The 27,335-nt window shown below is 32.6% G+C and overlaps 2 pseudogenes; one reads left to right on the top strand and one right to left on the bottom strand.

Annotated features, from left to right (window-relative positions):
- Positions 1–9,899: 9,899 nt before the first annotated feature.
- LOC107936171 (scopoletin 8-hydroxylase-like) lies at positions 9,900–11,383 on the top strand (annotated as a pseudogene).
- A 95-nt stretch (positions 11,384–11,478) lies between these two features.
- On the bottom strand, positions 11,479–24,784 carry LOC121214092 (UDP-N-acetylmuramoylalanine--D-glutamate ligase-like; annotated as a pseudogene).
- Positions 24,785–27,335: the final 2,551 nt, after the last annotated feature.

Raw genomic sequence — 27,335 nt, 5'->3', positions numbered from 1 at the left:
TCAAATACAACCAATATTCATTTCAATTCAAATAATCAATATATTCAATCTATATATACCAATTCAATCAATATAAATTCAATAAATTCATCACATACTAAATCAATCCATTTCAATTGCAAAACACAATAATTCTTAGCTCAACACTTACCATATACATTAAATTGAATTATAACTATTAACAACTAAGATCTTGTTTGGTTGGGTGTATTGGTAATCCAATACAGCCCTAATCCGTGGGCCCCACTTAAGCCGGTGTTTGGTTCGATGTATTGCCTAATACAGGCCTATTACGTGACGCCCTTAATCCCCGAAATTCTCTATTTTGTAATCCCTGCCTTCTCCTCAGATTACATCCGTTTTACATCTCACGCCCTGATTTGCCCTCCCAACCCGAAATCCACCTCTAGCCTCTCCCTCCCAACATCAAACAGAAGCTGCAAGCGAAGCCACCTCCACCCGACTCCACCATCTCAGGTCTCCGGCCCCATTATTTTGGTAAGTGCTTCTTCACTGTATCTTTCCATCCTCTTTTTTACTGTTAGGAATTTGGGCTTTGATTTTTACTGGAAAATCCGGCAACTTCGGTTATTCCAACAAAACCAGCCCTTTGTCCCCTTATTTGTCTCTCCTTTATCTCTATTTTTCTACTCAATTCGGATTTTAGGGTTTTCTTAATATAAGTTCCATTGTAAGGGTAAAGGTTTTGTTTGATGCGCATGCAAGTTTGTTGGTACAATTAGCTCTATTTCAGGTGCATAAGTGGTTATAGGGTGCCTTAGAATATGCATAAGCGTTTAATTGTTCTTATTCACTTGCGTAGAAACTGTCATCAACCATTTTTTATATTCTCAAATTGGTCTGTTAGGGGGTTCATTGTTCTCAATTACGTTTAATGTGTTTGTATGAATTGGATGTTCTAGTTACTTTAACACATTTGGTTGGGTTTGAGAGCTACAGAGGGTTTCCCATTCATCAGAACAGATTTTTCTGTTTCTTATGTCTTATAAGTTGCATTATTTATCCACATAAATTCATGTTTAATCTTAAAAATACAAGAGATTAGTGAGTTGCTTTTTTCTGAGTAATTTAGGTTCTTTGTTTGATGCATCCAGCATTCAAAAAGCTTTGAGTGCCACCTTTGCAACTATTTTCATCGTATAAAAATGGATTTTATTATTAGCGGCTGTCTTTAGATTTTTTTTTAGGTTCTTAATATAGAGTTATTTTATTTATAATGATCGGAGTTTAAAATGTTCCTAATCTGGATATGTCCTCGTATTGTATTTCCATTGTAACACAAAAGTTGTGAGGGGAAATGGTTTACATCGTGAGATTGTAAAAATAATAATGTAAAGAGGCCTTAGAATGGTGGTTTTGAAAGTGTTAAGTTCAGTAGAGTATATACAATGTGACTTGCTTGTGTCTTTTTCTTTACCCTGCTGTTAAGAAGCTTTATTTTACAGTGTTAAGAATCGATTCCATATATTATTTATAGTTGTAGTAGGAGAGTGATGGATGTTGATTAAGGGCGTTGTTATAGTTGATCTAAAAGGATTAAATAAGATACTCGTAACAAATTGATAGATGATGTTAAAATTGTTCCCTATATATCTTTTGAGCTTGGTAGATGCGATAAAATAGTTGTGCAAAGCTTGTTGTTATTTTGATTAGGCCATAAGAATGAGTTTTGTCATGTTCTTGTAATAATTGGTCAAGTACTTGTAACAGTATTCTTCTGTGGCAACATTCAAGAATTTTCTCAACAATTTTAAAATATAAAAATTGAGTTCCAGGCAACCTTACATTGTTGCCAATGCCAATTAACAATTCTTAGGTGGTCTCAAACTCTTTCGTCCTTTACAATTGAATTCTCTTAATAAAATGAACACCTCTATGCTTTGTCTCCCATGTATTCTTCTTTGATATGTTTTTTTTCTTTGTAGCTTTTGATTTGGACTGTGGTTGGATTATTTGGCAGTGAAAGAACTTTATAATCCTCTTTCATGGCCTCCTCAAGGTAAGCTTCCATTCTTATTGCCCAAAGTTGATTAGAGGAACTATTTGGATAAAATTGATTTCAGTCTCCATTACACTCATAAATTAAGAGTATATTTCTAAAGCCAATTGAAGTGATGGTTAAATATGATCCACAATTTTGGTTGTGGTTGTAAATATGAATGTGACTTAGGATTTAGTCGACAGTCTGTGAACATGTCTTTATGGTTAAGAAAAGAAGTCTCTGTATGTCTGGTATTCAATTTGTCTGTTTCAATTGCTTTCATTGTGCTGTCTGTTAAAAGATACACAAACTTTGAGCTTTTTAGGTAATTCCCAGATTTATTTTATTATCCAAGTCATCATGGAATGTACAATCTACTTGAATCTAAAGGTGGTTTTGAAGTGATGGTTATTTGCATGATTTTGGTGAATTTTTCGAATTCTTTTATCATGCTTGTTCATGAGTGGATTCAATAAATTATGCATCAACTAATTGAGGAAACTTGCTTACAAATGCATCCTATAGCAGTTGACCAAACTCATATTAACCACTGCTTCAAACATTTTAATACAACGTTATTCGATGCTTATATAATGTCCAAATTTAAGATTAAATCTGCATATTTTAATTAAAATATAATTCGGTACTTATATAAACAATCAATCAAGTTCCAATTTCGATGCTTATATAATTGTTATTAAATTAATAATATTCAAATTTCTTATTTAATTCAAATTGATTATAATATTATTTTCAAATAAATTATCAAATTATAAAATGACACTCAATTGACATAATTATTCATAAAGAGTTTATTCCTTTTCAAATGCGTATAATGTTAATTACTCATGTTTTTGTTGCATCAACGGAGAAAATGTTCTAAAAATTAAAATTGATAAAATCTTACTGAAGATTAACAATATCTCAACAAAAATTGAATGAATTAGCTATTTTATTAATTGAAAAAGATATCTTATACGATATTTATTTTAATAAATTTGCATCTCTAAAGTCTAAAAAATAAATTTTAAATAAACATTTATAATGTTTATTTAATAGTTAGTTAACTAAGTTGAAGGTCAATTTTTACAGTTTCTCTTTTTAAGTTTTTAGAAATGTTGAGACACATTAGGTAAATATATTAACAATTTAATTACCTTAGGTGCAATTTACCTTAAATTTAATGATTAGTAATAAATTTGATAACAAAATTTGATAATAATTATTAAGCCTAGTATAGTATTACTTCTTAAATTGCTTCTAAAAAGTGTTAGAGCCGTATGTAATACCAAACAAACAACTTTCTAAATCAGAATTATTTTTGAAAAGTATTTTTTAACTCAAAAGAAAAAGCTACAAATTTGAACATGCTTTATAATTTATTAAATCATCATGAGTTTAGTTACAATCTAACAAATACCAACAATTAATTTTAGTTCAATTATACATATACCTACAAATTTTAATTCCGAAGACGAAAAATTTATGCAAATTGCTATAGATGAAAAAATTTTATAATTTATAAGTATATTGATAAAGATTCTACTTTTGAGATAATGTGTAATTGCAACTTCAGGGGATTGTTACTGAGATCTAATTTTAATATGGTGCAGTAATGGCTCGTCTGCCCTTAATTGCACAAAGTGTGAGGCGTAAAAGAATTGGTGCTGCATTGACAATATGGTTGGGAATCTGTAGAATTGCGATTTGGTTCTTATTTAGAATGGGTGCCAGCCTTAGCCTACATACTTATAGACCAAGGATTATGTCCTATACCTTAGATTTTTATGCAAAACGGGATTATGTGAAAAGGCTTGTATATGCTAGTGACGAGACCTGTATTGAACAAGTTAGGATGAATAGATCTGCCTTTTTTAAACTATGTGAGATGTTAGAATCGATAGGGGGATTGAAGTCGTCAAGAAACATGCTTGTTGATGAGCAAGTAGCAATGTTTTTACATATCATCTCCCATCACCTGAAAAATCGAGTTATCAAGCATCACTTTAAAAGGTCCAGGGAAACTGTTAGCAGAGCATTTCATAGTGTTTTAAATGCTGTCATACGCTTAGAAGATGTCTTATTTAAAAAGTCGGAGCCAATTACAGCCGATTCTTCTAACATAAGGTGGAAATGGTTTAAGGTATTAGACTGAGTTTTATATATAGCTTGTACAACATTTAGTTGACTTAGATTTAAATTAGTATTCTAACTCAAGGTTTTATATCATGTGATATAGAATTGCTTAGGTGCTCTTGATGGAACCCACATCAAGATTAGGGTGCCAACAGTTGATAAACCTAGATATCGAACCCGAAAAGGTGACATAGCAACAAATATGCTAGGTGTTTGTACACCTGAGATGCAATTTGTTTATGTTCTTCCTGGTTGGGAAGGTTCAGTTGCCGATGGACGGGTGCTTCGAGATGCCATTAGTAGAACACATGGACTAAAAGTTCCTCATGGTAAAGTGTATAGTTAGAGGAATTTGAATTATTCATTAAGATCAAACTTTGTGTGCTGAATTAATCATTTATTAAAAAATTTATTTTATAGGTTGTTATTATCTAGTTGATGCTGGATACACAAATTGTGAGGGATTTCTTGCACCATTTAGAGGACAGCGATATCATCTGAACGAGTGGCGTCAGGGTTATTAGCCAAGTTCTCCGCAAGAGTTTTTTAATATGAAACATGCCTTAGCACGTAATGTCATTGAAAGATGCTTTGGCTTATTAAAACTTAGATGGGGAATACTTAGGAGTCCATCGTTTTATCCTGTAAGGGTGCACAATAGAATTATTATTGCATGTTGTTTGCTCCATAATTTTATTCGAACCCATATGAGTATTGATCCCATTGAATCGGAGGTGGGAGAAGGATTACCTACTAATGTGGTGAATGACGATGAACCGAATATCACAAATATTCATCCATCGGATGCTTGGGCTACTTGGAGGATGGAACTAGCCAACCAAATGTTCGATGAATGGCAAGCATCTAGAAATTAGTTAGGTTTAGGGACAAATTGAGTTACAATTAATTTGTTGATGTTATTTTATGTATCTAGTTTATGAAACTTTGGTGGTGTTTGATTAAAATTCTATATTGTACTAAACTTTGTTGAATTATAATTTAATTATCTTTTCATTCAGCATGTGTTATTTCATTAAATTTAGTATTGAGCTTTTGATTCATGATATTGAACTAACGATAAAATATTATAAACTGTTCACCTTTTGATTCATGATATTAAAAACAGTAAATAATGTTAATTTGTTTTTTTTTCTTAAGATAATTATGTCAGGTGTTCCACAATCACATGCTTCTTCTCAAGCTTCTCGAGGAAGCAAAAGAAAATGGATTCTAGAAGAAGATGCAGCCTTGGTTTCTTGCATGGTGGATTTGCACAATGTAGGAACATTTAATGCTGATACCGGGTTCAAGGCCGGTTATTTGAACGAGCTAGAAAAAATGCTAGAAAAGGCTTTACCAAGAGCAATGTTGAAGGCGAAGCCAAATATTGAATCTCGGATTAGGTGCCTAAAAAGGGAATGGTCAGTCGTCTACGACATGCTTAATGGCCAAAACAACAACGGTTTTGGTTGGGACGAGCATAGGCAGCTCGTTGTTGTTGAAGATGCAGTTTTCGAATCCTATGTAAAGGTAAAATGTATTTCAAGTATTTATTTGTTTTTTTACAAAACTTATAACTAATATGATTTCCTCATTTTTTTTAGAGTCACAAAGAAGCCTCCCAGTTCAGACATCGTTCTTTCCCTTACTACAACCAGCTTACTGCCATATACGCAAGAGATCGGGCAACTGGGAAAGACGCTCAAACAGCTGCTGATGTTCTTGAAGAAATACATGTTGAGGATGAACGTACTACAGATATGAATGAAGAGAGAAACACATTCTATGACTGCGAAGCTGACGTCTCTTTAGACGACATGGATGTTTCTGGTACAGATCCGCGAGGAGATGGAGACTAAGGGGGTTCCTCATCTTCAAACAAGAGAAAGAAGAAATTTGATGCTCGTGATAATGTGTATTCTTCATTTGATGAGGCTGCCACTATGTTGGGGGAAAAAATCCAGGCCGTTGGCGATCAAATCAGTAGGAGTATTGCCTCCGAGGTGGTAGTTCAGCAGAAGTCAGAAGAACATCAAAAGATGGAAGAGAAAGCTTCAAATTTATATTCAGCCTTATGGTCAATTGAAGGTTTAACCGACGATCAGCGGTATGATGCTTTGAGTAAAATTCCCGATCATCCAACTCAAATGATCGTTTTCTTTAGTTTACCTTCTGTTGCCCGATTGGAATGGGTCAGAAGATTTCTTTCTCACCATTAAATATCAATGTTCAAACTTTTTGATGTTGTAAAACTATATAACATATGGAATATGATGTACAATTTCATTTTCATCTAACCTTTTCTTAATATAAGTTAATTATGTTTATGCAGAATATAATTCTCAAGTTATATATTGATTTTAGTAAATTCATATAAGAACATTTTATTATTAAGAATTTTATGAAATTATATATCACTATTAAATTATATTTAATATTAATTATTTTAATTGTATAAATTCATATAAGAAAATTTATTATCAAGAAGTTTATGAAATTTAATATTAATTATTAAATTATATGTAATAATTATTATTTTAAATTATACAAATTCATAAAATATAATTTATTAGTTATAATTCTTTTAAATTTTATTAAATCATATATTTTAAATGATATATTAATTATTTCAAATTTTCATTTATAGTATCATATATTATGATTTGAGTAAATTCATATAAGAATATTAATTATTAAGAATTTTATTAAATTATATATTTTAATTATAATATATTTAATAATAATTATGTTAATTTATATTTTACAGTATCATATATTATGATTTGGGTAAATTCATATAAGAATATGAATTATTAAGAATTTTATTAAATTATATATTTTAATTATAATATATTTAATAATAATTATGTTAATTTATATTTTACAGTATCATATATTATGATTTGAGTAAATTCATATAAGAATATTAATTATTAAGAATTTTATTAAATTATATATTTTAATTATAATATATTATAATTATTATGTTTAAATATGATTAAATTATTTATTATTGATATTAATAATCTTATTAAAATTTAAATAACAATAACAATAAAATAATTTACCAAAACAAATTTCTGCTAATTATTAAGAATTTTATTAAATTATATATTTTAATTAAAATATATTTAATAATAATTATGTTTAAATATGATTAAAATATTTATTATTGATAATAATAATCTTATTAAAATTTAAATAACAATAACAATAACCATTTACCAAAACAAATTTATGCTACGGGTATTCTAGTCATTTTAGTTTTTTCCATTATGCTATTACACCTCTATTTCATTCAACCAAACACAAGATTACTATTACGCCTCTATTCCATTACATTCAACCAAACAGTTGATTTGCTATTACACCTCTAATCCAATACAGCGAACCAAACGCACCCTAAATTCGGATTATAGAAATACAAACCAGAAATTCCAAGCTATTCATCGTCGACTTTATCTTTCCCCTTTTTAGTCGAGGATTCCGGTAGGACGTTAGCTACGGAATTAAAACAATTAAAATTCATCAATACAATACAATTTAATTTCAAATTGCATATTTTAATTTTTACTCAACATTAGTCTAAATTCTAATTTAGTCCCTAAATCGAGACTAATTTTATTTCTTCACAATCAATTCTATATTTTCATTCAATTTCCACTTTAAACTAGATTTAACTCTCTAATTTCACTTGAATCCCTAAATTTTAAAATTTTCACAATTTAGTCCTTATTACTCAAAATTTACAATTTATTCTACAATTCAATTCTTTTTCACTTCTAACTTAAAAATCTACCAATTTAATCCCTAATACTAAAATTATTCAACATAAACATCACTTAAAAACTTAATAATTTCTAAAATTTTGACATGGGTTGGGTAGTATTTAATACCGGGATTCCAACAACATAAAAATTTACAAGAAAGTGGACTAAATTGACTAACCAATTGAGCTTTGAACCCTTGAAACCCTAACTTTTCTCCTTCTTTTTTTCTTTTCTTTCTTTCCTTCTATTTCTATTTCTTTTTCTTTTACTTTGTCATTATAATCATTCGACATTTTCAACTATAAAACAAAAACAAATATATCAACATCCAAATCCCAACTCAATTCGACTCAATTATGTCATGTACCTCTAGACTGAATTCCAAGCTCAATTTAGTCCGAGAATTGGCTAAACTTGTAAAGCTCTGATACCACTAAATGTAACACCCCCAACTCGTATCCCTCGCCGGAACCAGGTTACGAAGCATTACCGGAGTTTATAGATCAAACAGACAAAAAAATCAAAAATTTCGTTTCATCAAAACAAGTCATCAAAGCATCATTTTAATCCAAATTATAAGCATATCAAATCTAAATAAATTTGGCCTAGTTCATGAGTACTTAAACATAAAATTAAATTCACATGCACCTATTTAGATTTAGTTCAATTTATCATGCCATAATATAGCTTAAAAAGCAAACACATATTTATATGTATAAAACCAACCAAAATTATATTTATAACCTCATTTACAATCAAACCACAAAATAACTATTATTTAGACACCTTAGGTACATGCCGACACAAAGGATAAACATCACCACTTTTGAGTTTGGGATCATTGTTGGATGTTGAATCAGCGATCAAAAGTTAAGTACCTTTCTTTCTTTTTATTTATTCTTTATTTATTTTGTTTTATTGTAATATAATATAATATAATATAATATAATATAATATAATAATATAATATAATATATATACTTAATAATTAAGTAAAACATATTTTATTATAATATATATTAAATTTATAAATATCTTACCTTATGCCGCCTCATTAAAGAACAATGACATAATTATACTTCTTGATCATAAATTTTTATAAATAAATATATTATAATACTTTTATAATAAACATTATAACTTTATAAAATACACATAAATTATTTTTATAATATGATTTTAGGATTTATAATATAAGAAAATTTTGGCCAAACCTATCCGAAACACTGAACGTATTCTCACCCTCCCACCCTTAAGAATTAAAAATTGGGGCACCTCAATTACACCCCATTCAATGAGACCCACCAATTAAAATGATTACTCAAATACGTCACTCCTATGTAATTATAAACAATTAATCTAATTATTAAATGATTTTCTAAACACTACCTTATTAAATTTGATTATATGATATATATATTGGTTGAATTATTCCACAGAATCTTAGATGATTGAATTAAAATTTAAAATATGTAGCAATATAACTTTGAAGACAAGAATGATGTAAATTACAAATTTGGAGAAGTCATGCGTTGAATACGTAAATAATGCCAACCTGTCTTTTCTTGGAAAACGAAAATAGAACCAAGTTTCCATGGGGAAAAATCTCAGTAATATTATAATATACAATGAAGAGCATATTGACAATAACTCCTCCATGCAAAGTCTCAACAAACAATGTCTTTTGGAATTTTGTTGAATGATATCTTCTCACATCGTTCTCATCTTGAAATTTTTGTACTACATTTAAAATGTCAATTCAAACCTCTTAAGATTTTGTGGATTAATTCAAACTAAATATTTATATGTATGGAGACTTACAAATGAACTAAATATTGAACAGATATATATAGCAATTATTTAATGTTTTTATAACCTTCGGAGTGGTCTTATTCAGCAACAGCGGCTGCCGTTGGCGTCAAAACCATGCACTATATAAATAGCACCCGTTTCACTTTGGTCCATCAACCACACAATTTCATTCAATCAAACCCTCTGCACATACAAAAGACATACTTACATTTTACACCCAAATGGCTCCTAGTTTCGATAATGAAACCTCCCTTATTAACTTTGACGTCCGTGATGGAAATGGCGTCAAAGGAACTGTGGACTTGGGTATATCAAAGGTGCCCCAGGCATACATTCAACCACCCGCCGAGCAAATTAATAAAAAACATGCGAGCAAATGTGAGATATATACCACCTATCGATTTGTCGAAGCTCGAAGGCCCTGACCATGATGAAGTGGTCAACCAAATTGTTAGAGCTGTTGAGACTCTTGGATTCTTCCAAGTTGTCAACCATGGAGTACCAATAGAACTACTCGACTCCCTTAAGCAGACCGCACATAATTTCTTTGGATTGCCTCCAGAGAGAAAGTCTGTTTATCGAAAAGAGGTGAGTCCATCCCCATTAGTGAAGTATGGGACGAGTTTTGTACCGGAGAAGGAGAAAGCTTGGAAAGGAAAGTCTATATTAGCATGGCTTACACCAATGATGATGAAGCTCTTCAACAGTGACCTGTAGAGTGCAGGTAATGAACTATATATGTCCTGCAGTCTCTCTTCTTTTTTTTCCTTGGCATTTTGAAGCCTAATTAACAGAGCTTGATGTAAATATCAATATTCTCTTTGTAGGGACGTTGCTCTTCAATATTTGAAGACATCACATGAGATGGTGAGGAAATTGCTTGAAGCTTTGCTGGGAAATCTAGGAGCGGAGCTAGATGACTCCAAGATTGATGGATTCATTGGAAAAAGATGGTTAATATGAACTTTTATCTAACATGTCCTAATCCTGAGCTCACAATCAGTGTAAGACACCATTCCAATATGGATACTCTTACAATTTTATTACAAGATGGAATTGGCGGCTTGTATATAAAAGTCCCGCAAGATGTAAACATGGAAAGAAGGGAGAGTGGGTAGAAATCCCTCCTATTTCTGGTGCTTTAATCATCAATATTAGCGATATGTTACAAGTTTATATCGATATTTATTTTGAGGCTTCTTTTAATTTCAAGGAATTATATTAAGATAAAAGAATTTTAGTGAATAGAAAAATCTAGCCTAATACCTAATTTGTTTTTGTGCAGATTTGGAGTAATGGAAGGTATAAAAGTGCAGAGCATATAGTTCACACCAAAAGTACAAAATCAAGAGTGTCAATACCAATATTTACAACCCACAACCAACACAAAAGATTGCACCACTACCCCAAGTGGTGGAGAAAGATGGAGCAGCTCGTTATAAAGAATTTTTGTTTTCAGATTACATGAATAACTTCTTTGGGAATGCACATCACAGCCAAAAAATCTATTGAATTTGCAAAAACCAACTCTGCTTGAAGTGGAAGACTTGTGCCAACTTACTCTTTCAACTACTGGGGTTTTTAGGACATCTATTATAAATTATTGACTTTAGGACAAATGCTGTCATGTGACAATAAAGTAAAAGATTATGATGTTTCCATTTATTCTTTCTACTTTCTTTTTGAATAAAAAATAACTTATGTTTACAATTCCTAAAATTGGTTATTTGATTATCCATTTTAAATAAACATCAATAGTTCCAAAACTCAAGATGGCTTAAGCTATTATTTGATTCATAAAAAGTACATTGGATATAGTTTATTTCTGAAAACTAATTATGCTCTATGGTTCTCAAGCTTAGCCAAAAATCCATAGTTTTCTAACAGATTTATTCAATGCATATGGTTTATAACAGAGTGGTTGAAAACGTGTTATGAAGATAAGGCCAATTCCCGGAAAACAATCCCTCGATGCTCGAAGTTCCTGAATTCATCAAAGCTAGCACAAGCTGGACTTAGCACAATGGCATCACCTGTTTCAATGTCCATGTGTGAATAAAATGAATGTTGTTATCATCAGCAACATCCCCATCTAACAGACTAGGGCTGCACCTGAAATTCAATGTTGGCTGCTAGAACTAGAAGCAAAATATGACTACATGACTAAACAAACATATCAAACCGAAAATCTTTGAAGAGAACAAACCATGTTTTGCCATCTTCCTAGCTTGCTCGACTGCATCCCTCAGGTTTGTGGCTTGAATACAAGGAATGTCAAGACCGTAATCGGACAATTCCTGATGAATCATGGTTCCTGAAGCCCCGAACTTTGGGCATTCATGCAAAAGCCAGTTTAGAAACAAGCCATAAAAATATAAGAGGAGAAAACACAGGAAGTAAGAATTTTGAATAGGAAACTTGCATATGTCAAGAAGAAGCATCTCACGTACAGTTATTACACATCTATGGCCCATTAGTGGCTCGATCAATTCTTCAAAACCATTTGACGCTTGTCCGACTAAGACCTGAAAAAAAAACAATAAAAAACAATCTACCTATGTTTAACATGGTTATAGTACACGAGCAAATGCCTATAACGGGTCCAGAGAGAATTAAGGAACAATAAAAGTAAAGGGGAAACCATGTTTAGGACGGTAAGCAAAGTCAAAGTTCAGCCATGTACAAAGCTCAGATTCAACTTTAATGATACAGAAAAAGGAAGCAAACACCACAGTGAAGGCACCAAAGCAGTTATGAATAAAATTATATTAAGAGGAAATGATGAATACCGAACCTTAGCAAGGCCTCCAAGTAGAATCACTGATTTTTGTCCCTTCAGACCCATAAGCCCTGCATACGTAGCTTCAACATTTGTTGCCTTGCTGTCATCCACCCATGTAACCCATGAATATCCTTGTGTACTACATGATGAATGCCAAGAATCAGAAAAAAATAGTCTTGCTTAAAGCTCAGGTACCAACGAAACAATCCAAGATTAACTCATAAAGAATTCGCAGTTTAAACACTCAAAAACTTGATATAAAAAGTGGAATTAACTTCATATATTAAGAGGTCGGAGAGCCGGTAAGCAAACCAAAAAAAAAAAAAAACCTTCATAAAATACTGCATCTACAAGTAAATCATATGCCATTCAACTTCTTAGATGGCAATTGTTTTCTTACAGTAGACACATGTTATACTCTAATATGAACACCAAATTACTGGTCAGCTTAATGCCATTTTAGCAGTTGCTTGTGATAATAGAAGCTTTTTCTGTTTATTATTCTCAATCCAAGAGTATTAAGATATTAAACTTTGCATGGCAAAAAAGTTACAACCACCATATTCTTCCATCATGACAGTAGATCGATGAGGGATTTTACAAGTATAATAAGACTTGAAGAGTAGTCAAACCACCAAAATTTCTAAAAAGTCAGTCAAGGTCAACTGTAAGAACGGTAGAGGTCCAAGGTTAAAAAGGTTTCTATCAAGACTAGGTCTAGCAACATCATGATTGTTCCAAGACGGGAGTGGCTGCTGTTACAGCAAACCACGAGTTGGGGCTCAACCTAGGAAAATAAATCACTATAATCTCTAGCTTATTATAGAAGAAAATTCCACACATCAATTAGTAATCCAAATATGTCCAAGTATTACAATGTATTGACACTTACCAACTTGCATTCGATGAGGCGGTGGCCTCAGTTTCTCAATTGTTGAATTGATGTCTTCAATATGTACGCCAACGTCCAGTCCAGCCACAGACAATGCAGCCACTGCAGCATTAAAAAAGTTGTGCTTCCCCATGGCTCTCATGCTACCAAGTTGCAATTGTGACTCAATTCCTATGTCAGGAACTTTGAAGGTGGCAATTTTTGCCTCCGTATCAATCTTTTCCAAGCAAGCAATTGCCAGCAACATTACATTCAAATGAATCACAACGAATAATAAAAACGATACTTTCATACCAATTTTTAAACCATGAGTGAATCTAAGTAAACGACTGTGATTCTTAGCAAATAAAGTTTGTCAAACAACTGCAACTAGAGTAGTATTTCTTACTTCCAAACCAGGGAAAGCTCCTATCCAAGCAGGATTAAATTTATTCCAATATTTCTTAACTGCTTCATCCAAGTGCTGGTTCCCTAGAAGGAATTATTTGATTGGCTGTTAAAAAGAAAGGGTAACTACGATCTCCATATGATAGAGTAAGCTTGAGACACATCAAGGACTTACAAGTCCAACACTTAAGCCTGTGGAGAATAAGTGTTATTTACTTATTTTATATGGAAGAAAAAAGGAACATACCAAATGAAAGAAGTCCCAGTTTGGCATTGGTCATGTGAGAAAATAGACGACACTTGTGCTCTGCATAATCAAGCATTGTCTTGTGCCTTTCTAAATGATCAGGGGTAAGATTTAGTACCACAGAAACCTACAAAGAATTTTTATATCACCAGATTAAAGTCAAAAAATTAAATCAAAGCACTTCAACAGTCGTCAAGAAATCTCCCAAGTCTACTCACCGAAGGACGAAAGTACACACAGGGAATTGCCATTTGGTAGCTGCTGACTTCCACTACTGCAACCTGGAAAATGTTGGCATGTATATTACGAGCAAACAAAACAGAAAAAGGAAAGAGAGAAAAGATCAATTAGACTCACCTTAAGCTTACATTCTTGTGCGGGCGATGTCACATGCTGAATTGCAGCCTCAGAGAGTGAAGTTCCAAGGTTCCCCCCACAAATGTATCAATACCAAAATGATTAAGCATCTGCCATCAAATGATCAGGGTAAAAATAAAACACAGGGAGACTGTAGGTAAGCTCATATCACAAGATGTGATGGCTAGAAAGGACAGGTATATAAAGCTGCCCCATTGGCTATAACTTTTATGTTGTTGAAAGTGACATGGCTGTCAGTTTAAATGATGTCCATATGAACATGATGGAGGAGTAAGTCGCAGGTTCAATTGCTCTTTGCTCCATGAATTAATTCTTTTATACAATAAGAAAGGAAATGGTAATGAGATAACCTTGTTCCACAACAACTAACTATGACATGGATAACACGGCTTCCATACATAAAAGAGCTAAGTAGGTGTTGATTAAAGAAAATAAATGTTAGAGGCAGTGTTCTACTAATGCTAAACAGAGCCTGTTTTCAGCATGCATGTTCATTTCAGCTTCTAATTTGTCTCACTGGTCTTCTATAGCAACATGTCTTAGACATTGAGGAACATGATGAGACCTATTATATCAAGAATACAGAACAAGTGTAGTGCGTTACTACAATACAAATATACATAAAATCAACCAGGGTAGTAGAGAAACCTGTCCAGCAAAAGTAACAGTAGTGGATTTCCCATTGGTCCCTGTCACTGCCAAAATTTTGACACTTTTTGGGAGGGCTTCTGCTGCAAAATCCAACTCGGACATCACCTGTTTTCCCTGCTAATAGACAGAAAAGGTTATCACAAGTTATCAAACATAAAAATAGCAGGAAAAGATGGGAACTAACAAACTCATCATCGAATATTTGTAGGAACAAAGGTGCCAAAATGCAGAAGTATATTTACCTTCATTTGCATAAGGTTATTTATGGAAATGAATCATAAACGAACGTATGACAGCATCAGAAAAGTAGAATACATATGACATGATTATTTAACCCCATCTTATAATTCATAAAATTTTAGGCCTGCCAACTCTTCTTTCTCAAGAAAATAGATGCTGAAATTAAGACATGAACTTACCGACTGTAACAAATATGAAAGGCCGTATTTTTCTAGGGGAACTCCAGGAGAAACAACTACCACATCTGCATCCTTAAGCAGATTCCAATCAAAGTTTCCAAGGACCGTTTTGAACCCAGTAGAGTTCAATGCCATAAAAGAAGGATCATGCTGTAACCAAGAGCAAGTTAAGCATTAAAATGGGGTACAAGGAACCAGTTTAAGTGACCTCAACAAATTTAAGAACATGAAGGGATAAACAATAATATACCTCTAGCGAACTCAAACTCTCATCCTGATCAATACCTACAACCGAAGCACCTCTCGCAGAGCAAGCCTTGCAGCAGCTTTTCCAGATATTCCAAGCCAATTACCTGTAATTCAACTGTTATATGAACCATTGTTGGATTTAACAAATTCCTTCAAGAACTCATTGTCTACCAATATGACAAAGACACAATAAAATGACTGAAACAACTTGACCAACAATAAATTAAACTACTGTTAGTTGAGAGGGACTAAAGTTATTATTCCATTTCCCTTTTTCTTCTTCATCAATTCATATTTAAAGTAAAGTGCACCATCAGGATTACTCATTTTAGCTCATCATGAACTTTGGGTTTTTGCCTTCAACCACTGAAATCTTGTAGTGTGATAAGAGCTTAGTGAAAGAAGAGAGTATTTGGAGATAAATGAACAATGTAATACAAAGAAGGGGGGAGGGGGGAGTGCTTACTGCAACAGTTCGGCCTTTGAGGTCCTGTCTGGAGAGCAAGCTCGAATGGTTCTGAAACAAGTGATTTTGGGAGAGGGAGTGGATTGAGAGGCAGGGTTTTGTTTCCATAGTGAGAGGTAGGAGCTCCATGGTTTTTCTGCAGACAAAATTTATCGGTTTAGGCCTTTGGGTTTTCAATTATTTTATGCTTCTTGTTTTTAATTTGTTGTACTGCATTTGATTTTCCATAATGGGTCATTGAAAAAAAAAAAAAAAAGAGACGACAGAGATTAAATGAGCTACCTAAAAACCAATTGACTGTGATTGACAGAGACAAATTTAGGACAAGGAGACCAGAGTCCAGTACGGAAAAAAGGGTAAATTACCTAGTTGGTCACCCAAGGATTTCATTTGAGTAACCAAAATGAAAACCTTGTAATTTGGTCATCCAATTTTAAGATGCTTCCATCATGTTTACATATTCATTTTGATCACTCAATTTTAAGTTGTTTTCATTTTGGTCACTCATTTTTGTATATTATTTAGGTTGCTTTCATTTTGGTTTTTCATTTTTCATTTTTTGGTTGGGTAAAAAAAATTAATAATTAAAATGAAAAATGATAAAAACTAAAATAATATACAAAATTATCTACTCGTTTATCCCAAAAATTCTAAATTTGGATTTAAAATATAAATTTTAAATATTAAGATTTAAAATTATAGTAACAAATCTATTCACATTATCAATGATAAATTTTTCAACAAATATTAAATTTATTTGATGTTTTAATTTTTTTTAAAATAACCAATGAAATGTTGTCATCAATATATAGTTCATGAAGTCCAATTTCTTTTTTTTTTGATTATTTGATTTTGAATCTTCCATACTAAGCTAAAAAAATATATTTACAATTAATTATTTTATCTTCCATTCCAAACAAAATCATAATTTTTTCATCACTTTTTTACCCAAACAAAGAACAAGCAAATTAATTGCAAGTATCTTTTCATTTACTTTAGCTTAGTATTGAAGATTCAATATTACATAATCAAAAGAAATTTAAGTTCGTAAGTACTTATTAAATATGAGTTATTGAGTTGTTTTAATTAAAGATAATTTATAAATTAAAATAAAATTTAAAAGGAGATTAAATTAATTAATTTTAATATTATAATAACAAATCAGATGAATGGATAAAAAATCTTCAAATATGTATTCAATTTGTTTTTTTGATGTTTTCAAATTTAAAATTTCAATATTGAAAAAATTAAAGTTTTCAGCAATAGGATAAACAAGTATAATTTAATAATTTTCTGTATTGTTTTATTTTTTGCCACTTTTTCACTTTAATCTTTGATTTTTTTTTTACCCCAATCAATACTTCAAAAACTATTTTTTGGTGACCAAAATGAAAGCGACCTAAAAAATTGGATGACAAAAATGAAAGTATAAATATGAAGTGGTGTGTACAGTTAAACGTTGTTAGACATTTAACACTTTGATAACTAAAATAAAAGTGTCTTAAAAGTTAACTGACCAAATTGCAATGATTTCATTTGGGTGACCAAAATAAAAGCGCGCTAAAAATTAGGTGACTAATTAGGTAGTTTACCCAAAAAAGTATATTTATATTTGGTCCCCAAAATTAAATTTTCTTAAGTACCTTATATTATTTATTTAAGATATGTTGAAATTTGATTCCTTAAAAAAAATTTGATACCTTCTAGAATATTTAATTTGAAAATCTAAAGGGATAAATATCAAAATTATACATGAATTTAGTCTATTATGCAATGTTATATATGAATTTCAATTTTGTACAATTTATACCTACAATTTTAATTTAATTAAATTTTCACAAATTACTAACAAAATTATTAGTATAACATCATTTAAGTTTATACGTGCAACAAATAACAAACAATTATATTATCAATAATTTATAACTTTTGAGGTCTTCTTCAACAACAGCAACTATTGTTACCTTATTTATTATTGTATTTATTCTTCATAAATAATTATATTTATTTTTCAACAAATATCAGCTTCTGTATGTACTCTTCAAATAACAATCGGTTTTCGTTCAAATTTGCTTTTTCTTCTTTTTGTCAGAATGGAGATTGTAGCAGCTTCCTTCAATTTATAGACTGCTAAATTTCTTCAATGGTAAAACATTTTGTCATACGTAAACGCCCAATACATTGTCTTGCTGAAAGTTCAAAACCCTTCACATCCAAGTCAATACAAAATTAAATCTTTTTAAGTTATAATCATCATCCATGTGCCCTAAACAGTCCTCATTCCCTTTTAGTAGATCATCATACAATTTCATTGCAATCAAACCCTCTGCACATACTGTCGAAACTATTTTGAAAAATAATGATTTAGGTTGTCGACTTTAAAAAATAAAAATTGGGAGTCGCCATCAATCTTTTATTGAGGTGTAATTGATCACCTAAAAACGCTTTCGTCTACGAGTTTAGAAAAACGATCGGGAGTCAGTACGTACGAGGAAGGATTAGCACCCTCGTAACGCCCAAATTGGTACCTAGTTAATTATTAGTATCTTAAGTCGAGAATTTGGAAAAAAACGTAATCCTTAGCAAATTTAAAAGGCTACGTATTAAGACCATTATTATTTCAAAGAAAGAAGATACCACACCCAATGCGTTAGGGCACAGCATTCTAATTTTCCCCAAATGAATTGGGCCAAAATACTTGTACAATAAAACTTAAAAAGAACATCCACTCATCCAAGATTTAAGAAATCACACCCAATACGTTAGGCACGATTCCTCTAGAATCCAAACTCGGAATATTTCCTTTACTTTAAAAGAACATCCACTTATCCAAGATTTAAGAAATCACACCCAATACGTTAGGGCACAATTCCTTAAAATCCCAAACTCGAATATTTCCTTTATTATTTTTAAAAAAAAATCATCATTTCGAGAAATCAATGCGTCACATCCAATACGTTAGGACACAACGTGTTCAATTCCCAATAATGAGTTTTTATTTATTTTTTGATTGAAGAGAAATGCTCGATTGTCAAATTTAACGAAGAAAATCGGAACCCAATACGTTAGGGCTCAATTCCCTTGAAAATCCTAAATACGAACATTATCTCAATTTTAAAGAAAAAATCTATCTTTAAATTTGAGTAAAAAATGATGTAACGTGATTTTATACATACAAATGCTATAATAATAACAATAATAAATACATCATCGACATAAAAATAATATAGCAAATGAACAAAACGAAATAAAAAAAAGGTAATCCATGACATGTAAATATTAAATGTAAACACAATTATACAATGGATGGGATAGCAAACAAATAAATAAGGATCAAAAGATGTACACATGGAAATTATGAAGATTAAAATATACATATAATTTACAAATAAAATTTTAGGTTATAGAATTTATATAAATACAACACATAATATACTTATGAAAATAAGGAAAAAAATAAGTATATTTTAAAAAAGGAAAAAAAAAGGTGAGTATTTAATCACTTAAAAACGTAAATATATACATATATATATATGATAATATTCATTTAAAAAAAAAGAAAATATTCGTTTTTTAAAAAATATATATATATGTGTACATATAAAAGGAATATATATAAATAAAAAAATTAGAATAAAAATAATAATTACACTATTAATTAATAAATAAATAAAAAGAACATAAAAAACTAAATTGAATTGCAATTAAAAATCTGGGGTAATCCACAAATAAATAAAAGTAAAAGGACTAATTTGAACGCGCGAGTTACGTAAAGGGGCTGGAAGGAAAATTTTCTCTTCTCCTCTAAAACGGCGCCGTTCAAAAGGATTAAATTGGAATTTAAAATAAATAAAAGGGTAAATTAAAAAAATAAAAAAAAAACTTAATTACAAAAACATTAAAAGGTGGAGGGGCTAAATAAAAATAGAATAAAATTCGCAGTGGTATCACATTCTCTTTTTTTTAAAATCGTAAATAAGTAAAAAATAATCGAACGAAAAAATAGTAAGCCACCTTTAAAAAACTACCAATCGTTCTTTTTTTATTATTTCTCCTCCCTCCCTTTTCTCTTTTTTTTTAACAATGAAGGGAGAGACTCTATTTATAGCTGAGCCTCCCCAAATCCAACGGTACAGATCAGTTACATCAATGGCTGAGATTAAAGGGTATCTACAATTAAATCTCTAAGATTACAAAACATATATTCTAAGATGCATATCATATCTAAGATTATATATCATCTCTAAGATTGCATATCATATCTAAGATTGCATTATCATATCTTGGATTGCATATCATATCTAAAATTGCAATCCTCAAAAATTATGTTTCCATATGTGAGCCCGGGTAAAATTGGGTATTACAACTGCCCCTCTTTGCTCGTTTTGTGTAACAGGACGAAGCAAAACTTAAAAATACCCGATTTTGTCCGTCTGCTGGATCTTGGTACTCTTCTTCTTAAGTAGCCTATTCTTCTACTGCATCTTCAAGGTAAGGAATTAGTGTCAATATACTCATGCAACTTCAGGAGATAATTGCCATCTCAGTCTGCCTCACTAATTCAGGAGATAGATTGCTTCCTTAGTCTACTCCACTGCAACTTCAGGGAGATAAGACTAGATGCGATCTGCTCTCTGCAATTCAGAGAGATAAGACTGTGATTTTATCCGCTCTCTGCAACTCAGGGATAGATTATCGGCTTTAATCTGTCCACTGACTTCGGAGATAAATTTGCCATCTTCAGTCTGCTCACGTATTCAGAGGATAAGATGCTATTAGCTTGTCACCGAACTTCAGGAGATAAATAGATCGATCTGCTCTCTGTAACTTCAGAGAGATAGATCTTAATTTTATCCTCCTAACTTAGGAGATAGGATTGTCGGCTTAATCTGCTCTGCACTTCAGGAAGATAGATTGCTCTTCATTGCTCACTGTAATTCGGAGATAAGACTGTTACTTAGTCTGTCATAACTTCAGGGAAAGACTAGATGATTGCTCTCTGTACTTCAGAGAGTAAGACTGTAATTTTCTATACTTCGTAGTGCTTTCAGTCTTCAGAAGTAGAGACAGGACTGCTTGGGAGATAAGATCTTGTTCCTAGTCTTGCCGCATACTAAGAATTTGCCGTCTATCGGATTAGCTTATGGGAGATAGATCTACAATCTTCAACCTATCGCTGCTTCAGGGAAACAAGGCTTGGTGCTTAATCTGCTTCCACTTATCTTGAAGATAAGATTTTGTTTCATCTGCTCACTCTGCTTAGGGAGATAAGATCTACAATTTTCACCTTCTCGGCTGCTCAGGGGAGACAGCTTGTGGCTTAAATCTGCTTCCCACTATCTTGGAAATATAAATTGCATCTTGATCTGCTCCACTACTGCTTAGGAGATAAGATCTACAATTTCAACCTTTTCGCTGCTGCTAGGGAGACAAGGCTTGGTGGCTTAAATCTGCTTCCACTATCTTGGAAAGATAAGATTCGCTGTCTTCGATCTGCTTACTACTGTAGGAGATAAGATCTACAATCTTCAACCTTCTCCGCTGCTGCCAGGGAGACAAGGCTTGGTGGCTTAAATCTGCTTCCCACTATCTGGAAAGATAAGATTCGCCGTCTTCGATCTGCTCCATACTGTTTAGGGAGATAAGATCTACAATTTTCACTGATCTGTTCTCTGGGGAACATGACCTGTATATGAACCTATATTATCTAGATTAGGATGGCATGATCAAATGCGTCAAATGCTCCTAATAGACATGTGCGATGAGTTTGCATGAATGTTTTTTTAAGAGAATGATCCACTGGGTTTCATTGTTCGAAGTTATTAAGGCTTTAACACTGAGTGCTACAACGTTTCTTGCTTGGTGGCTTTTCTGAAGAAATATTTGTCAGGTTGCCCCACTGTAAACTCAAATTTAATCCATTGGGGGCAAAAATTCATACCATTGTTCTCCACTGTAACCAAGGGTATGTGGCTTTTCTTCAATCTCTCCTATACAACTCAAGATAAGATCTAATCTTTCTGGTCTCTTACACCATTCCAGGGTGTCGTACCAAAGGCTCATGCAATGAAGGCTCTCTTCCTGAGGTAACCTCTTTCTATTGCCGGTGATCATTACTTTGTCACCACCTGACGTCTTTTCATTTTGTTCGATAATGTTTTTTGACAACAAATCCAAAGAGATAGTCTTCATTTAGACTCTTCCTTCTCAGATTTCTAACCTTTTTAAAACTTGGTGCGTTCTAAACAATAGTCCTGTTTCAGGTTCCTGTATTATTTAGAAACTTCTAAAGTAATATGCAAAACCTCCCTTGTGAAAGTTTTATTAGTCCATTAATCATTATTCCAATGCAACATGTTTGCTAAAAGGGTATAACAATGGATGAGAATACAATTGGTTCTGAAGCATAGCTCGAAAGGAATAAATTATCAACAAAAGTAGATAAGGATAGCAAAGAAATTGATGTGGGAATGTGTATCTTGGAAAAGAATGAAGTATTCCAAGAATAAAAATTCATATAAAAAAAATTGGATGCCCCAGATATCGCAGCTTGAACTTCTCTGTACAAACTTTCTGAAGACCCTCTGAGTTTGACATGTTTTGAGAGATCTACAGTACTTTGTCGATGCCTCAAGATGTCGTCTACCCTTTCCTGTTGATTCAAGTATTAGCAAGATATCATATGCCCAATCTGATCAAAATTTGACTGTCTGATCACTCATGCCCATTTTGATATATTGAGCGCCTTTTCGGGTTTTCAACTCAAATCCCTTTGGTCTCAAGGCGTCCTTTGCAGATTTTCACCTTGCCTCTCTTTTACTTTTTCTTTTTTTTTTTCCTTTTTCTTTTCTCTTTTTTTTGAAATATTTTTGATTGAATCTGAATCATAGATTAGGCTGTCCTTGTTATCCCTTCTGATCGAGCTTTTCCAGATAAGGCCCTCATATAAGGTCCTTCTAAACTTGGATAAAATTTTTTTGTATGGGAAAGATCCTCTTCAATACAGGTCCTCTCAGAGTTCTCTAGTACGGACCCTTTTTTGTGAGCTCGCATCATTTTCTTTTGGCGCATTTGACCATGATGGATAACTTGAACATTCCTCTTCAATAGATCTTAAAACTCAGAGTGAAAGAATCTTGCCTTCATAGGCAAAACACGATAGCCAAGAGAAAGTCATTGCCCGGAGGTTCTTTTTTTTGCCATTTTTTTTGGGCAATATAGCATTAATCGTGAACAGACTGCAAACTTTTGATATTGTGCTGTTGTTCAAATTTAGTACATTGTCAGATATATCCTTTTGGCGTTCTATATGATTCTTCAAGATTGACATACGAAGCAGCTTCACATTTTAGTAAAGTAATTGAGATCACAAAGATGAATTGATGACCGTCAGACTCTTTTGGCGAGATCGACCAAATGACCTCCATGCCCCACATAAGGAGAAGTCATGTACCCTGATAATTCTTTGTAGGGTGAGATCATTTTCCGACTTGTTCTACCATCCTTAACAGGTCCAGAAATAGGCTACGATCTATGACATCTTCAAAGTTATGAGATCCCTCTAAACACATGTCTCGCTCAGAAGGAGATTCTGAGTAATAGCAGCGTCACTCATGTCATTGATATCTAGGACCATAGTAATCTGGCAAAGAATGTAAATATGAAGATATATGAAATGATTGGAATCCAAGAATAAGATAATTATGCAAAAGAATAATATTGCTATGAAGATGATGTAAGAATGATTGTGTTCACAAAGAATTCAATATTTAGGTAAAAGAAAAATTTTGAACTCGCTAAAAATTAAAATAGGATCTCAATGCAATACTAGAGTTATTCGAATTGTAATGGCAGAACAAGGTTTTAATTTTCTATGCAAAGAATTATTGCATTCATACCATTATCAATCATGATTGGGTAGCGAATTTCCTGCATTAGATGAGTCATCCAACTTGACAATACCCATGTTGATGAATTTTTCAACTAGCTTTTTGAAGGCAATGCAATTCTCTATTGAGTGCCCCGTAATTCCCGCATAATCGCATTGTGCACCTGTCGTATTTGGGATACGGGGGCTGTGGAGGTTTCACATGTAAAGGAGCAACATGCGTATTGAATAAGCTTTGATACAGCTCCTTGTACGACATTGAAATTGGCGTGAACTGGAGCTTTTCAGTACCTGGCTTCACATATGATTCTTGCTTTAAAGGAACCTGATGGCTGGTTTTCTGTCTTTAACCGGCCCACAGCGATTGGTCTTGAGTGGCCCTTGTTATATCTGCCTTCATTTTTCCCCTTATTCCCTTTCTTCCTTGAGGTTTTAGTATCTGGGTGCTCTACCTTCACCTGTTTTATTTCTGATGAATTGTCAAGAGCAACAGGATGTGGACCTATGTAGATGATTGTCAGGCGAATCATTGAGTAGATCAAGTGTACCAGCAGATCGATTTCGTGGATTGATAGTAAAGAGCATGCTCTATGGTGGTACATGCGTTGAGTTGGCGCTTGACACCTAGTTCAGATGTGGTTATACAATCTGGAGAGCCCTATATCCAGTGGTCCTCAGTTACCTGATCTCCAAAGGTGATGCCATCGTAGGCTTTTGCCGTCGCCTCTTACCCTAATAGAGCAAAAAAAAAAACTGGGTGTGGTTTATATGTTGCTGGGCTCATATGTATATGATTATAGATTCGTGAGTCAATCTGATTCCTCAATGTTGCACTTTGTGTGAATACTTGCAGCTCATGCTCGTTAGCACTCTGTATTTGATCATTTGACTCTCTATTGCTCTCCAAGTCTTGTGTCCATGCCTCGCCTGACTTTGCTCGTAGTACATATGAACGGTGTTCGGTTTGATTGGTGGGGTGGGGTTGGTCTCCAGATTAACTGAGATATGTGACTTAAATTATAAATTAGAATTTTTTAATGTTTTACAATGTCATATGAAGGTAACTGCCAATGCTATGAATGCAAAAGACGCACATATTTGATTTTACAATTCTCATATAGAAACCCTTACTAGAAAGTAAATTTCTTATTTAAGCCGGATATCAAGTAAACTCGACATCCTGTACCAGACTCAATCTGTCTAGACCAGCTTTTCTTGCCCCCCGATTTTTTCTTATTCTCTGCATGCCGCACAATGCAGGTCTATACTCTCCAAGAAGACTTGTCTCGTGCAGTATACACATAATGATCCCTTGTTGAATGCACTGTGGTCCTAATGTGGAATCGTCCATATTACGTAGGACCAAATCGAACATTCATACGTAGCAACTGAAGTAGGATTCCAAAATGGCGAGGGTCGAACAAATTTGTCTACCTTCAACAAGCAAATAAGGCAATCCCATAATGTCGTAAATAACTGCCTAGCTCATTATCCATTGATTCCAATTCTTCAACCTGCAAATTTTTGAGTACACTGATGGAGTAAATCCAATAATTGATACATCCATCGCGGCTATCACCTTTCTTATGTGTTTTTCAGACAATTCGGACAGCCCATTGTCCTATTCTTTTATCAGAACCCTTTTTCCAGTAAGCTTCTATCTAGCAACCGATCTGAACTGCGCCTTTTATGATGAATGAAATTGCCATGGATGCAAACAAAATAAAACAAAAAGGTAGTGTCATATAAATATATATAAATAACAGAAAACACTCTACGGAATGTCTATAGGTTCAGAATATAGTTACCTAGGGTGATTCCTAAGGTTATTATATGAATTTGCTTCTAGGTAAAGGACACGAACCAGCAGATTCTCAATCCTCACCCATTATAGGGCCATATGGATCGAGTTCGGTTCAGGAATCATTCCCTATTGCACACGATGAGAATCTACGAAGACATAGGTACGAGATTATCCTGGAAGCAATCCACACCTACACGGAGGTGAAAACCTCAGAAGGCATAGCTTCTCACTCCCACTTAAAAGGGTAAAATGTTTAACCAATGAATAGATAATGCAACAATATTAAGGAATAGATACATGAATGCGAAAGGATGTTGAATTTTTTAAAAAAAATATTTTTCTCTGACCGTATAACAAAAAATAATCAACTTGGTGGCTGACTCTTTCTTTTTAAAAAAATTCCAGGAGTCGCAAGTTGTGAAACATTTTTGAAACAAATTAGGTTGTCGACTTAAAAAAATGAAAATTTGGGAGTCGCCACCAATCTTTTATTGAGGTGTGATTGGATCACCTAAAAAACGGCTTTGGTCTACGAGTTTTAGAAAAACGGATCCGGGAGTCAGTTACGTACGAGGAAGGATTAGCACCCTCGTAACGCCCAAAATTGGTACCTAGTTAATTAATTAGTATCTTAAGGTCGAGAATTTGGAAAAAACGTAATCCTTAGCAAAACTTAAAAGGCTACGTATTAAGACCCTTATTATTTCAGAGAAAGAAGATACCACACCAATGCGTTAGGGCACAGCATTCTAATTTTCCCCAAAATGAATTGGGCCAAAATACTTGTACATATAAAATAAAAAATAAAAATAAGACTTTAAGACATCACATCCCTAAATACGTTAGGGCACGATTCCTCTAGAATCCCAAACTCGGAATATTTCCTTTACTTTAAAGAACATCCACTTATCCAAGATTTAAGAAATCACACCCAATACGTTAGGGCACAATTCCTTTAAAATCCCAAACTCGGAATATTTCCTTTATTATTTTTAAAAAAATCTTCATTTCGAGAAATCAATGCGTCACATCCAATACGTTAGGACACAACGTGTTGAATTCCCAATAATGAGTTTTTTTTTTTTTGATTGAAGAGAAATGCTCGATTGTCATTTAACGAAGAAAATCGGAACCCAATACGTTAGGGCTCAATTCCCTTGAAAATCCTAAATACCATTATCTCAATTTTAAAAAAATCTATCTTTAAATTTGAGTAAAAAATGTAACGTGATTTATACATACAAATGCTATAATAATAACAATAATAAATACATCATCGACATAAAAATAATATAAGCAAATGAATAAAACGAAATAAAAAAAGGGTAATCCATGACATGCAAATATTAAATGTAAACACAATTATACAATGGATGGGATAGCAAACAAATAAATAAGGATCAAAGATGTACACATGGAAATTATGAAGATTAAAAATTACATTACAAATAA

The sequence above is a fragment of the Gossypium hirsutum genome, chromosome D01 (genome assembly GCF_007990345.1).
Source record: "Gossypium hirsutum isolate 1008001.06 chromosome D01, Gossypium_hirsutum_v2.1, whole genome shotgun sequence".
Lineage (NCBI taxonomy): Eukaryota > Viridiplantae > Streptophyta > Magnoliopsida > Malvales > Malvaceae > Gossypium > Gossypium hirsutum.
Note: the sequence above shows the minus strand (reverse complement) of the source record. Positions and strands in the feature narration are given on the sequence as shown.